Consider the following 15,105-nt stretch of genomic DNA (forward strand, 5'->3'; position numbering starts at 1 on the left):
TATTTTCTTGCAGGACCCTGAGCGATTATAGGACTTTGATACTATACGAGGATCTATTTTTGGGGGTTCTATTATTTGACCTGTGATTTATCAGGTGAATAATTTACTGTATTTGGTCAATACAGTTCTTTCTATTTCCGGTGCATGATTTTTTGACAGTTCTTGTAGTTGATACATTGATTCTATTCCTGTCTGTTATATATGTATGCTGCTGATGTTATTCATGTTCATATCATACTTGTCCTTATGTCTGTTGATCTTGGAATATTATTCCTGACTGTTGTTTTTATCCTTGATATGACATTTGTGATCATTATTGGTATGATTCTTTCTTATGATACCTGAGATCATGATGACTTATACCTACGCTTATTGATTAGTATGGTAGGTGTTGATTACTATGATTTGAGCATCTCATCATGATGCATAATAACGATTGTAAATCCCAATATTGTGGGTCTATCATGATGGTAGATGGCTTTAGTGGTATATCTATATAGGTGGTTATCATACCCTATTTCCATCGCGGTGATGGCGGCTGTATGGCAGTGTACGCAGTCGAGTCGATGATTTGACCTCGACACCAGATAGGGGTGGTACTCAGCGAGTACATGGTTGGTATGTCGGTGATGAGTATTAAAGGACAGATATCGGCCATAGGATACGTAGTTTATCATAGCTACTGGATCACCGGACTACTTGATTGTAGGGCGCGGAGTACTGATCCCCCGATTTGGATCACTGGACTACTTTGTTGTAGGGCGTGGAGTACTGATCCCCCGATGCTGGACATTCCCAGACTCAGATGCTTGCACGAGTTCTGTAGTGAGTGTGGCAGTTGCATCTGCATATGCGCATCATGTGCATGATATATATGTATTGGATCGCACTGATACTGCATTTTGATTGTCTACTTGTTTGATTCTTGACTGTTGCGCTATGTTTGACATATCATTCATATGGTGGATTACATGATATCCATGTTAGTTGCTTATTACCTACAGAGATATTGTTGATACCTTGTTGACCTTTGGTATGTATCTATACTCTTGCTATTTACTTTGTCGTGCATTTTCTTTCTGTATTACCCACTGAGTATTTGTACTCATATTTTGGACCCTGGGATTTTTCTGTCTTCCCATATATCAGGTAGGAGCTTACAGAGGATGCCAGGGATCTGCCAGTTATGCCATCTCACAATGAGGACTTTGTGTGTGTGTTGGAAATGTTTGTAGCATGTGGTGGTATACTTGTATTGTTGGTTTACTTTCTACAATATCGGACTTTCTAATTTCGTATCGGTATTTTGAGACTTAGCATGTTTCCTATTCGAGATTTCATACTTGTACTTGTTACGTTTCCGCTTACGAAACTTTGGATTTTTCGTTACTTTACGAATTTATTTCTAATCGTTGTGTAGAATTAGAATTTTATTCTTATGCATTGTGTAGGATGTGTATGTGGTCGTGTGGGTCACTTTTATTTTTGTTACTTATATAATCCATATTTTGTAGTATGGATAGGCCGTGTGGGCCTTATTATATGTTTGTATCAGGGAATTGTCAGTGATACTGGGGAGGTGCTGCCGAAATTTTCGGACAGCTATCTCCCAGGTCATGACATATGAAGGCAAGCCACATTCTTCTTGGAAGACCATGGCAGTTTGATAGGCGAGCTCACCATGATGGATTCTAACAAGTTTCTCATTTTTTCACAATTCCCACAAAGTCACACTTGTACCATTATCACCTAGGGAGGTTTGTGCGGATCAAATAAAAATGAGAGAGAAAAGAGTGTCACGACCCGGGAGACGGCCGTCCAAAAAATTTGGCAGCATCTCCCTTGTATCTATGACAATTCCCTGGATACATACATATATATAAGGCCCACACGGCCAATCCATAACAGGCTATGGATTTATACAAATAAATAACTATAAATGTGACCCACACGACCACTCAACACATCCTACTATATATGCAATGCATCCGTAAAAGTATTAATGAATAAAACTCGTTAATTCGTCAAAAAGATATAACAAGCAGCAGAAAGCACAGTATACTAAAATCTCGAACAGAGAATAAAATCTGTAAACACCTATAAAATGCAAGCAGTGTAATAAAGTCCGAAGTGACAATACGATGTATAAACTCGAACTCCAAAAGAAAATCATGACAATACGAAACATACTACATCAGATACAAATCCACAATACAGAGTATCCATAAAACTGATGTGAGATGGTCTGGCAGAATCTCCTCAGCATCAGCTGTAAACTCCTACCTGATATCTGGGAAGACAGAAAAATCCCAGGGTCCAAAAGATGTAAGTACAAATACTCAGTGGGTAATATAGAAAGACAGTACATGAATAAAAGAAATAACAAAAGGATAGGTACATACCAAAGGTCAACAAGGTATCAAGAATATCTCTGCAAATAATAACTAACATGGATCTCATGTAATGCACCATATGAATGACATGTCAAGCATAGTGCAACAGTCAAGAATCAAACAAGTAGGCAATCAAAATGCAGTATCAGTACGGTCCAATACATATATATCATGCACATGATGTGCATATGCATGATGCAACTGCCCCACTCACTACAGCACTCGTGCAAGCATATGAGGCTGGGATGGCCGGCATCGGGGGATCAGTACTCCGCGCCCTACAACAAAGTAGTCCGGTGATCCAAATCAGGGATCAGTGCTCCGCGTCCGGTGATCCTGTAGCTATGATAAGCTACATATCCTATGGCCGATATCTGTCCTCTAATACTCATCATCGACGTACCAACCATGTACTCTCCGAGTACCACCCCTAACCATTGACCTCGGCTGAGTACTGCCATACAGCCGTCGACTGCGTACTACCATACAGTCGCCATCATCATGATGGAAATAGGGTATGATAACCACCTATATCATATATCACTACAAGTCCTCTACCATCATGATAGACCCACAACAATGGGATTTACAATCGTTATCATGCATCATGATGAGATGCTCAAATCATAGTAATCATCACCTACTATACTAATCAATAAGCGTAGGTATAAGTCATCATGATCGCATGTATCATAAGAAAGAATCATATCACTAATGATCATAAAATGCCATATCAAGGATAGAAATAGAAATCAAGAATGATAATCCAAGATCAACGGCATAAGGACAAGCATGGTATAACATGAGTAATGAAAAAGGTATACAAATAACAGGAAGAGTAACATCAAGGTATCAAACTACAATGACTACAATAGAATCATGCACTGGAAAAAGAAAGACTGTATTGACCAAATACAGTAAATTACCCACCTGATGTATCGAAGATCAAATAATAGAACCCCCAAAAATAGATCCTCGTATATAACGAACTCCTATAATCACTCAGGGTCCTGCAAATAAAATGATAATATCCTAAATATTATGCTGTATCCAAGAACTCTAATCAATCTAGAGTTAGTTTAATTCTATTCAATTAACCTAACTTGGTTTTTATTAATCGAACCGTTGAATTTCTATTCACATGAATTAACCAATTACTTTATTAATTTCATGTCTAATCATTCTAATCCACAAATCAGTAGCCTCTAATAAAAAATTCAACCTAAAAGAACCGACATTACCAAACAGTTTACCTAAAAAAATGTGCCCTAATTCAACTCATGGCCGGCTGTTGTAGTACAATTAAGCTACCACAATCTGTTAACAGAACCAGCTAAGCATCTGTTAACAGAACCAGCTAGGCACAATTAAGCTACCACAATTGGCCGACTACTGTAGTTCAAACAGTGATAAATTCTAAAGTATCACTATATAGTATCATCAATCTAACAGACAAACAACCCTTACCGATCTTCTTCCTTTTCTGCTGAAACCTCAAACCGATCAAATCACAACAACCTGCTGTGAAAAGGGAACTCAACTCAAGATCTAGAGAAAATCTAAGGAATTCCAAAGAAAACCCAACTCAATAAGGAATTACCTCTAATAGAGCCTCTGCCCTAGTAAATTCCAGATCCAAGCTCCGTTCTAAAGCTCAGTTTGAACAATTCCTGCCCGATTCCAAACAAACCGTAACCAAAATATCCTATCTCTAACCAATACCAAATTCAATCAGATCAACAAGGAGAAACTCACCTCAGATTTGAGTCAAGATCTTTACCCTAGAACTACTTGGTTCAAAATCCCTAGCCGCGCTTCACAATTGCCACCAGCCAAGAACCAGATCCAAGATCCAATCCTTCTTTTGGTTGGAATCAAAGCAGTGAAGAGAAATCTGAGATTAAATCCCTAATCAACAACATAAAACCGAAGCAATAAACCTAGCTTACCTCTCTTCCTCTTCTTCTCCGCTTCTTCTTCAACAGTCAAAGCCGATCGATCCCAACCAAGAAGAACTCCTCAATCCAAGTTCTAAAAATCAGAAAACAAGATCTAGACTCAAGTAAACCCTAGAAATCCAAATATCTCACTGAGAAACCCCTTACCTATCAGAGCCGATCTCTTCCTTCTTCACCGCGTCGCCGATCTCCTCCTTCTCGGCGTCGCCGGTTGCTGCCCGATCCGCACACCTCCAAGGCAGGGACCAAGCCCTAGATGGAAACCTCTTGTCTCTGGTGGCCTCCTCTTGTCGCCGACACCGTCGGAGCTCAGCCGTGGACGTGCGATCGGAGCGAAAGGCGAAGAACAGAGGAGTCACGGCGTGGAGCAGAGGAAGAAATCGCGAAATGGGAAGAGGAAATCGCGGTGATAGCTTTTATCAGTTTCTTAACGGGTTCGGATCCAAGAACCCAATATCCCATTAACCTATTAATCATTAATTGGGCTATATGGGCTTAATCAATTGGGTTATAATTGAGCTCATTTAATTGGGCTAAATGGTTTGACCAATTGAGTTTGTTTAATTAGGCTTTCTAATTAAGCCTAATTAACCCCTAATAACCCTTACAAAATTCAGGGATTAATTTATATTATTACAAATTAGTCCCTAAAAATTTTGGTATTTTACAGATATAGCTAACAAGAGTATCAACATGGTATCAACAGATCATTATAAGGTCAAATAGCAAGTATCAAGCAATGACCATCAAAAGTATCAACTAGGCAGCTATCTCAAGCAGTATGAGTGGCAACAGGATGAATAAAATAACAACAAGACATGCACGAGGAAAATGAACCTGTATTGACCAAGTACAGGGTACCCACTTGATCAAACGATCGTCAATACCAGAACCCCCAGAAAATATACTCCGAGTATAACAAGACCAATCAAGTCAAGGTCCTGCAATAAATGGTAATACAACACTTACAGTCCATACTAAACACATTATCCTATCATATTTACAACATAATAAATCCTAACCCAACTGGACTAAACACATTATCCTATCATATTTACAACATAATAAATCCTAACCCAACAGTTATAACCGAATCAATTCATATTTAACCCCATTAGATTAATCAATCATAATCTTTATTTCAACCCATCCAACAGTAGTTAACTAATAAAACAACCAACCTTATTAAGGTTCCTAATCGAAACCCTTACAAGATCATAACCACTTACTACCCATAAACATCCCAATCAACTTAACCATCACCTAACCTCAAATTAAGGTTAATTAGAATCAATTCATCTTATTCCATTATTAATCACTAATAATCGAATAATAAATGAATCTCACCTCAACCGGTAGCTAATTGACCACCCAAAACCAATTATACAGTAATCTATGCCTAAATTCACATGAACAGTACACATTCATCAACCAATCCCATAACCAAAATCATCCAAGAATAACTATCCACAATATTACCTCAGATCTGATCAGAATGCCTAACTCATCCTTCGATTTCTCCTCCTCCTCCTGCTGCCGAGATCCAAACCCCTCTCTAACCAAACCAACTCACTTCAAGGAGTTGTGGAGAAGAACACAATCCAGATCTAAGGAGTTTTCAGACAATCTAATCAATTCCAACTCAAGAAAAATCGAACACTAGGGTTCCCCTTACCTCTCGGCTTCGTCTTAACCACACTGCCACCATCCCCTCTTCCGAATTAAGATCTAACGAGAACTTCAACCGAATCAGCTCCCCTTAATGAGCTGTGGGAAGGAGAAACAATCAAGATCTAAAGGGAATCAAAGAAATCCAAAGAAACCTAGCTCAGATTCCTTACCGATTCACCGCCGCCCGCGGCCTATTTCCGTCGCTCGAACCACTGCCATCGAGAAGGAACGCAACCACCCCGATAGCTTTTAGGGCTCGTCGGCTGTTCAGCTCCGCTTCAACTTCCAGCGTCGGCAGCTTCCTTTCACCCGGCTTCGGCGGTAATCAGTGAGCAAGCTCGTGATCAGGAGAACGAGAGAACAGAGGGAGGCGGCTCGTGATTTGTTTGGGAATGAACAGTTCTCCATTCCTTTTAACCGGCATTAACGGGTTTAGCCTACCCGAATCCACTAAACCAATAACCCATTAACCTATATATCCCATTATAAGACTTAGGGTTTGATTAATTAAACCCATTAATATTATTTAGTTTATTAAATAGTTTAGGATTTAATTTAATTAAATTCCTAAATAATCTTCCAAAACCCCTTCTATTAGGGTTAATTTTATTTATGGATAAACCCTAAATTTCTTGTATTTTACAATCATCTTAGTTTGACTAAATGAATCATTAGTTGATTGAATGGACTAAAATGAGTTAGACTCATTACTTGGCCAAACTTGAGTTGTACTCAAATTATTTGATTTAATTTGAGTTAGATTCAAATAAAACCAATTTAAAAAGCAAATGCATGCAAAGGTATTAATGCATGAAATAAGATTTAATGCATGAAACCTCAATGTTGCATGCAAAGGAATCAATGCATGAAATTAGATTTGATGCATGAAAACCTCAATGTTGCATGCAAAAAAAAAGATTAATGCATGAAATGTGATTTAATGCATGAGAGTTTAATGCTGCATGCAAAAGACGGTTATTGCATGAAATGGAGTTGAGAAGTTGAGAAGTTTTTTTTTTTTCTTCTCAACGTTGCATGCAAATTGGAAGTTGAGAAGTTTTTCTTAACATTTGCATGCAAGTGGATTAATGCATGCAAATAGGATTTAAGCTCTTCTCAATGTGAGAGAGGAGAGATTCCCCCCTGCCATGTAGCCTTTTTCCCTTTCCCTTTTGGTCAAACAAACCTAGTCTTTAGAGGAGAGCATTAGTGTGGTTGCTGTAGAGGCGCGACCATTCTGATCGTGCTGAGATCCATCATCAAAGAGTTGCTGTCGGGATTGCGAAGGGTTACGCTACAAGGGTAACTTCCTGACTAAGGTGTAGTTAAAAAAAACACTTTCTTTATGTATACACATGGATCTCTAGAGGGATCAAAATTTTATTTTAATTTTCCACTGCATTTGCGATTGTTTTTCGTAGCAAGATCCCTATAGTTTGTATATTTGTATGTTTATCTTGCAGGAACCAGGAGCTGGAAGCAAGATGGAGAAAATATAAGTGAAGCAAACAAAGGCAGCAGAAGCAAGCTCGGGATCAACTCAGGTCAAACCTGAGTCAACTGGATCCAGGCAACTCTATCCAATCCAGTCGACCAGATGGTCCAGGTGACTCAAAGGTGGATCCAAGCGACTCGATCGGGAAGACTTAGCCAGGATAAGATCGAGAAGATCGGATCGGATCAGATCTTATCCAGTCACCTGGATAAGGTTTCTAGTCGCCTGGAATAGGCTATATAAGGAGGATGAACGTGCACAACCAGAATACAACATTTACAAGCCATCCTCTCCCTCTAGTGGTGTTGCTGAACGCGAACGAGGTCAGGCTCGTGCAACTGGGGAAGTTTTAGGAGTGTGTAGCGCTCAGGACTTCCGGATCAGCTACAACGCGGTGTTTGGTTACTTTACTTTATGTTTTATTCATTTGTTGTATTCTTTATTGGACTGTAAGATGGGTTTCTCTACCTTTGAACAAGGTTTGAAAAGGAGACCACTAGTGAACCGGCGCCTCCCGTACATAGGCCTTGGGCGTACTAATCCTGGGGGGTTAGGAACCAAGAAAATTCGCGAGTTCCTACTATTACTAATTCCGCTGCTTAGTGATTTCCGATAGAACAAAAATAAACGAACGACGTTCATCCCCTCTAGCGCACATCCACAATCCTATAATTGGTATCAGAGCAGACCTGCTCTTGATCGAACTCACTGCCATGGAAGCAAGAAGACAAAGATGGAGGGGGAGAAAGGTAATTTTTGTAAAGTTCATTTTAAATTTTATATAATTTGATTTAAGTGCAAGGAGAGAAGGCACTACAAAAATCAATGTCCTACTCGTAATAATCGGACGACACTACCTGCGGCAAAGGAGCAACAAATGCATAAGCCTGGAGGAATAAAGACCATATCAAATGTTGCAAGTGTCAGAAATGCGGACATTACAAGAATCGGATATTAAATAAGTTTGAGTCTATGCTTACTTTGGAGTTTGACCCTTCGAAAACGAATATGGATCCATGGCTCGATTTTGATTCAGCTTTAGGCTCAGGTTCAAACCACTTGTACTTTTATTAATAGTGCTACAAAGTTCACTTTATTGGGTTCCTTCATGTCCGATTCCTCTGAGGACTATTTGTTATCCTTCATTTTAACATTAGGTAAATTATTCAAATGGAGGTTGTACTTTGTTACCTTGGTGTTGTTGGTTCCTTCGTGCAACTTGATTAATCTCTCCCATAGATCTTTTGTGCTGATGAATGGGCCAATGCAATTGAGCTCCTTCTTGGTTAGTCTACACTGGAGGATTTGAGTTACTTTAGCATCGGCTTTAATTTGCCTCTTAATTTTGGGGGTCTAGCTTTCGTATCAAACTTCGTTGACTAGTAGGGGTGAACCTGGTCTTGATGGCAATGCATGTATCCACTTGAGTCTTTAGATAGACTTCCATATGACTCTTCCAATAGCGAACTCATCTCTGATGAAGAGTGGGGGATGAGTGTTGTTGTATCCCTCTGGTGTGCCATTTAAAATCTTAACACAAAGACATGAAAAATATTTCCAAGACTTTATCTTAGATTAGTAGTGCGGGAGAGAATTTTAAAACTCTAAAAACGCTACTCTGTGGTGTTTGCATAAATTTCGATCAATTACGAAAAACTAAAAATTTTTGTCAAAAGGGTTGATTGCACAAATTTTGACTACAAGTTAAAGTTAAAAAATTTGAACGATTAAAATAAGTTCGATTGATGGTTGCACCAAATTTGAGCTTCCCGCTTTGATACTAATTGTTAGATCGAGAAAGCGTTAGGGGGGTGTGAATAGCGTACTTCATACGTGTTCAGAAATCATTCAAATTCAAAGTCGTTGTAGTGGAAATAAAAAACACATCAATAAAAACATGGTCATTTTTACTTAGTTCATAGCCACTTGGCTACTACTCCAAGGTCGGTAGTCAATTTGACCACTTACGTTGGTCAATTTCTATTCACCTTCTTCTCAAATGAGAAGAAGGTTTATTTCTTTACAATAGTAGAGTTTGGTATCAAGCCTATCGCCTTAGAGATTAAGTGCATAAAAAGGAATGAATAAAGGAAAAGTGACAACTAACAACGCATTACCAAAGGATAGGCATGTTTGAGCTCGTAGCAATTTTGCGGTGTCGTTGCATCGTTGAAGCTTGAGCACGTATCTTAAAGACTTGGATTTGTAGAGTAGCACTTGGATGATCAAGGAAAGAGTTGTTCTACAACTTTGGTCGAACCCTACTTTTATAGGGTGATTCGAGCACTTGAATCCACTTTCGAGCACCTCGACCAAAGCCTATCAGATTTGACCTTATCACTGACTTATCCATTTTTAGGTGCTTGGAACACTAACATGGTAGCATCTGGATCAGACTTTGCTTCGGCTAAGACTTATCCTTATCCAGGTGTATGGATCCCTTTAGAGTGCTTCAATGATGAGGTGTATCGACAAATCAAAACCTGCCAATTCAGATGCTCGATGTGTTCTGCCCCATCGAAGTGCCCAGATCTACCTCAGGCCGAACTTCAATTTACATTCCAAATTACATTCCCTACATTATAGTGTTGGTACAAGCATAGTATAATGAATATGAATGACAACTTTTGGCCGCCTGGTCTCAACTTTTGGTCTCCCATAAAATTTTAAGTTGGTCTAACACTTAGTAGGGTTGAGCAAAATTTCAGTTAAACCGAATAAACCGATCAAATCGAACCGAAGTTTTAATTCGGTTTAGTTTTTTCAAAATTTCAGTTTTATTTAATGAAAACATCGAGTTTTTTAGTTTAATCGGTTTAGGTTCGATTTTTAAAGTTCTTATTCGGTTTACCCGAATAAATCGAATAACTACGGCACTGAAAGTCTGAATCCGCAGTAAAAAAAACCCTACCCTTTCGCCTCACTACCGATTCCCTCCCGCAGACCGTAGCACCGTCGTGACTCGTGACTCAACTTTCCTCGCGCCCTCGCCTCTTCATCGCGACTCCAGTCTCCAACTTTCTTATTGAACTCAACTATTTAACTATGTAGATATCCAGACCCTGATAATATCATCATGTTTTTAGTTTTAGAGTCATTGAGTTTCATATTTATCTTTTAATTTTAGTCAATTATATTTTGAACAGTATGATCACATCTTATCATATTTTTTAACAGCATTCTGTATTTGTGCATATCACACTGATCAGTATTTGTCTGATGTCACTGGAAAGAAATTTATCAAATATAAATGTTAATAATAGTTTTTCAATACCACAATCTGATATTAGTCCTTCAGTGGGAACAAAAGCTACTGTAGAATCTAAAGGAAAGGTAGTGAAGAGAAAAGCAATGAAACCAAGAAGTGAAGTATGAGATCATTTTATAAAGTTTACTAATGATGAATTGGAGATCAAAGCCAAATGCAAATATTGTGATAAAGAATTTTTCTGTGATCCATACAAGCATGGAACAATAAGTTTGAAATCTCATATGACCTCATGTAAAAAACACTCTCATGTTATTGAAACAACTCAAGCACAGTTAAGTTTACAATTAGGTTCAAAAGAGGGTGAGGTGTATTTGACCTCTTGGAAATTTGATCAAGATGCATCTAGAAAAGCATTAGCTAGAATGATTATAATGGATGAACTCCCTTTCAAATTTTTAGAAAGAGAAGGATTTAAAGCATTTATGGCCATGGTATGTCCAAAGTTTCGAATTCCTTCAAGATGGACGGTTGCATGTGATTGTGTTGCGTGATTCAACACAAAGAATTTCTTTAACCACTGATACATGGACATCGATTCAAAAAATCAACTATATGTGTCTAACAGCTCATTTTATTGATACAAATTGGAATTTACAGAAAAGAATTCTCAATTTTTGTCTAATTATAAGTCATAAAGGCGAGGCTATCTGTTTAGCTATTGGAAAATGTTTGAGGGGTTGGGAAATTAATAGAATTTTCACTATTATAGTTGATAATGCAAGTTCAAATGACATTGCTATCAATAGTTTCATAAAAAAGATGATTAATTGGGATTCCACTATTTTGAAGGGAGAATATGTCCATATGAGATGTGTAGCTCATATAATCAATTTGATTGTTGCTGATGGCTTAAAAGATATAAATCAATCTGTAATGAGGGTTAAGAATGCCATTAAATATGTTAAGCAATCCCCCTCTAGATTAAGCAAGTTCAAAGAATGTGTAGAGATTGAAAAAATTGAATGCAAGAACTCATTATGTTTAGATGTACCAACTAGATGGAACTCAACTTTCTTGATGTTGAATACAACTTAAAAATTTGAAAGAACTTTTGATAGGTTTGATGAACAAGATCCATGTTTTAAATTAGATCTTCAATATACAGATTGACATATTGTTTTGAATGAAAATGGAGAGATGATACTTGAATCAGATGGTAAACCTAGAAAAGAATTGAAGACTTTTGATGGGAAGCCAACAAGTGCAGATTGGAATAATGTTAGACTTTTTACATCTCTACAAGTTTTTTATGAGCTAACATTAAAAGTTTCAGGATCTTTCTATGTCACATCTAATACTTTTGCACATGAGATTAGTTCTATTCATACCATCTTGAAGGATTGGCAAGAAAGTGATGATATTGATATGTATGCAATGGGAATTAAAATAAAAAATAAATTTGACAAGTATTGGGGAGATCCTGAAAAGATGAATAAGTTGCTTTATATTGCGATGGTGCTTGATCCAAGGCATAAATTGGATTTCGTAGAATTTATGTTGATTGAATTATATGGAGATGAGAAGGGCATCAGAGTAGGAAAGATAATAAAGGACACTTTATTTGCTTTGTACAAGAATTTATGTTCAAGTGTTCCATCTATTTCAGAATCAGTTGATAAAGGCAATGCTTCAAAAAATATGAGTCAAATGGATTTGAAAAGACAATCGATTGTTGCAAAGTATAAGAAACAAAAGGCACAAATTTTTGATGATGGAGATATGTCAGAATTAGACAAGTATTTTAATGAAATAGTTGAAGAGTATTATGATACTTTTGACATTTTGGGATGGTGGAATCAAAATTGTCACAGATTTTCTATACTTGCTCAAATTGCTTGTGATGTATTAGCTATTCCAATATCAACAGTTGCTTCAGAATCCACATTTAGTACTGGAGGTCAGGTACTTGATTGTTTTAGGAGTTCAATGACTCCTATGGTGGTAGAATGTCTTATTTGCACTCAAGATTGGCTTTGATTAAGTTTGAAATCACTCGACATTGAAGAAATTTTAGAAGATGTAGAAAAACTTGAAAGCGGTAAGTTTTTATTTTTAAGAAAAATACAATTAGATTTTTATTTATATTTTATTTATTTAACTTGTATTTTTTTGTCATAATTCTTAAAAATTATAATGGACTCATCTTCTTCAACAACATCGGTGCATGGATGAATTAAATTTTTGAGTAATGTATTTTGTTCAGGTATTTTATTTTTCTCCTATTTGATTCTTGTGTTTTTCCTTTATTTGCTGATTCTTGTGTTTTTTATTCTTGTATTTGGCGTTGTTGTTTCAACGTGGAGGCTGCTGGTGGTAGGGCTGCAATCCATGGTTTTATGAGATATATATGTGATGTAATGGTATGTATGGGCTAGCATGGTTTTAACCTCAATGGGCTAGATGTGCACGTTGTGGTGCATGCATGGTATGTGATGGGTGATTCATGTGTGGTTGTGGTGTTTTTGCATTGCACGTTGTAGTGGGTGCATGTCTTTTGTGATGGTTTTTTTGTGATGTGTGGTTGTGGTGATGTGGGTGGTGTGTAGTTGTGGTGTTTTGGTATTGGTTGTGCACTGGTTTTGTAGTGAATTCATAAGGGCTGGTTTGTGAGTGTATGCTGAGCAATGAGTGGCTGTTTATGCTGTGATGTTGGTTTTTGATTGTACAAATGACTGAATGAGGGGTCTAACCTCGCTTTTATTTATATATGTACCATTTTCCATGATTTGTGAATGTTCAATTACTTGAATGAGATATGAAATCTAAATTGGGATTTTGTTAAATTTAAAAATTTTTATACAAGTGCAGAACTGAGATTCAGAATTGAGATTTAGATTGTAAATATTAACAAATTACATTAAATTGTTTTACTTGTTACTAATATCTTTATTCTTCCTTCAAATAATTCTCGTCCCGATAAGACTATCAATTGAATGAGCAAAATTGAATAAGAAATCAAAAAGGAAGATAAAAATTACTTGTATTAGGGAATTATCTGATATTTGTGTTAGAAAAAATTTGAGCAGCGTAACGATTAGAAAAAATCGTTATTCGTGTTAGAAACCGAATTAAGCTATTTGTGTTAGAAAAAATCTATTAATTTGATTAAAAACTGAATTAACCGATATTTAATCGGTTCAGTTTATTCGGTTATTATTAAAAAATTCGGTCAGTTCGGTTTGGTCGAAAAAATTTAGTTTATTCGGTTCGGTTCGGTTTGCTTTTAACCGAATACTTAGCCCTATCACCTAGTGCTTCTTTCTGAGAGCACATCCTCACTACTCCGCTCGGGATGGTTTACCTGATGCTAAACCTTGGTCCACCCAACCTGTTTGGTCTTTTGCTTAGCTAATCTTGACCCTCAGAACTTTCGTTAGACCCCCATCTCTCGACCTGGTCTAAACTTTCGCTAGATGTCTTTGATCAGGGCTTCTTGCTTGGTGTCCTGATAGGTTTCCATAAGTATATGATCGTCGTCAAGTAATAAAAAGTATCAAATCCACATAGACTATTGTTAGCAATAGTGATGTCACAGGACTAGTTATCTAGACTCCAAAAGAAATTAAAATGTTGAGGATTTTGGTTGTGGTAGAGAGAGAGAGAGATTGACTTGAGGAGTTATGGGATGAGATGGTTGAGTCTAGGATTTCGATTTCACATCAATACTAAGTGATATCCCTAATTCATGTTTGTTCCCTTACTCTCAATGTTTACCATCTTGTAGGGATACTAACTAAGATACCAACTTGATATCGTCAAACAACGTTGGCATTTGACCTTGAAGTCCTATGTGGTGACCCTCCAGTAAAGGTGACGCCAGAAAGTTCGATTAAAGGTTCATCCTCTGTCACAGGGCACCCCGGTTATACGATTGAAAGTCATATCCTCTCTCACTGAGTACCCCCTATTAAGGACCTTGTCCTGGTGGCCACCAACCATTAGCTATACATTATGGGGGTTTACCACTATGTAGGAATCACTTTGGAAAGTCCGATTAAAGGTTCACCTTCTGTCACAAGACACCCTAGTTATACGATCCTAGGATCTCCCTACACAGTAATCTACCCCTCAAAATCATGCATATGCGCTCATACAAACATAACATCAAACACATTCAAGGCACACAATACATGAAACAAATGTAAACACTTCATTGAATAGGGAAAAATAATATAAACTAGTTTTTACATCACCATCATTACATTAATGCTCATCCTACATCCTAAACTCATTGATCTACTCCATTATAAGAAGTTTACAACAAGAATGCAAGAAATAAAACATCATCCACATGAAAGGAAAGATCTTATCTTGAAG

At 37.3% G+C, this 15,105-nt stretch overlaps 1 long non-coding RNA gene across 1 annotated transcript; it reads right to left on the bottom strand.

Moving 5' to 3' along the window:
* Window positions 1-3,382: 3,382 nt before the first annotated feature.
* Window positions 3,383-6,281, bottom strand: LOC141817308 (uncharacterized). The gene is made up of 3 exons (XR_012600809.1): window positions 6,193-6,281; window positions 6,027-6,118; window positions 3,383-3,403 (listed from the first exon to the last, which is right to left on the bottom strand). It is a non-coding gene; the product is annotated as an uncharacterized LOC141817308 (long non-coding RNA).
* Window positions 6,282-15,105: the final 8,824 nt, after the last annotated feature.

Source organism: Curcuma longa, chromosome 2, assembly GCF_044706935.1.
Source record: "Curcuma longa cultivar G26 ecotype Majalengka, Jawa Barat chromosome 2, ITB_CL_G26_1.1, whole genome shotgun sequence".
NCBI lineage: Eukaryota > Viridiplantae > Streptophyta > Magnoliopsida > Zingiberales > Zingiberaceae > Curcuma > Curcuma longa.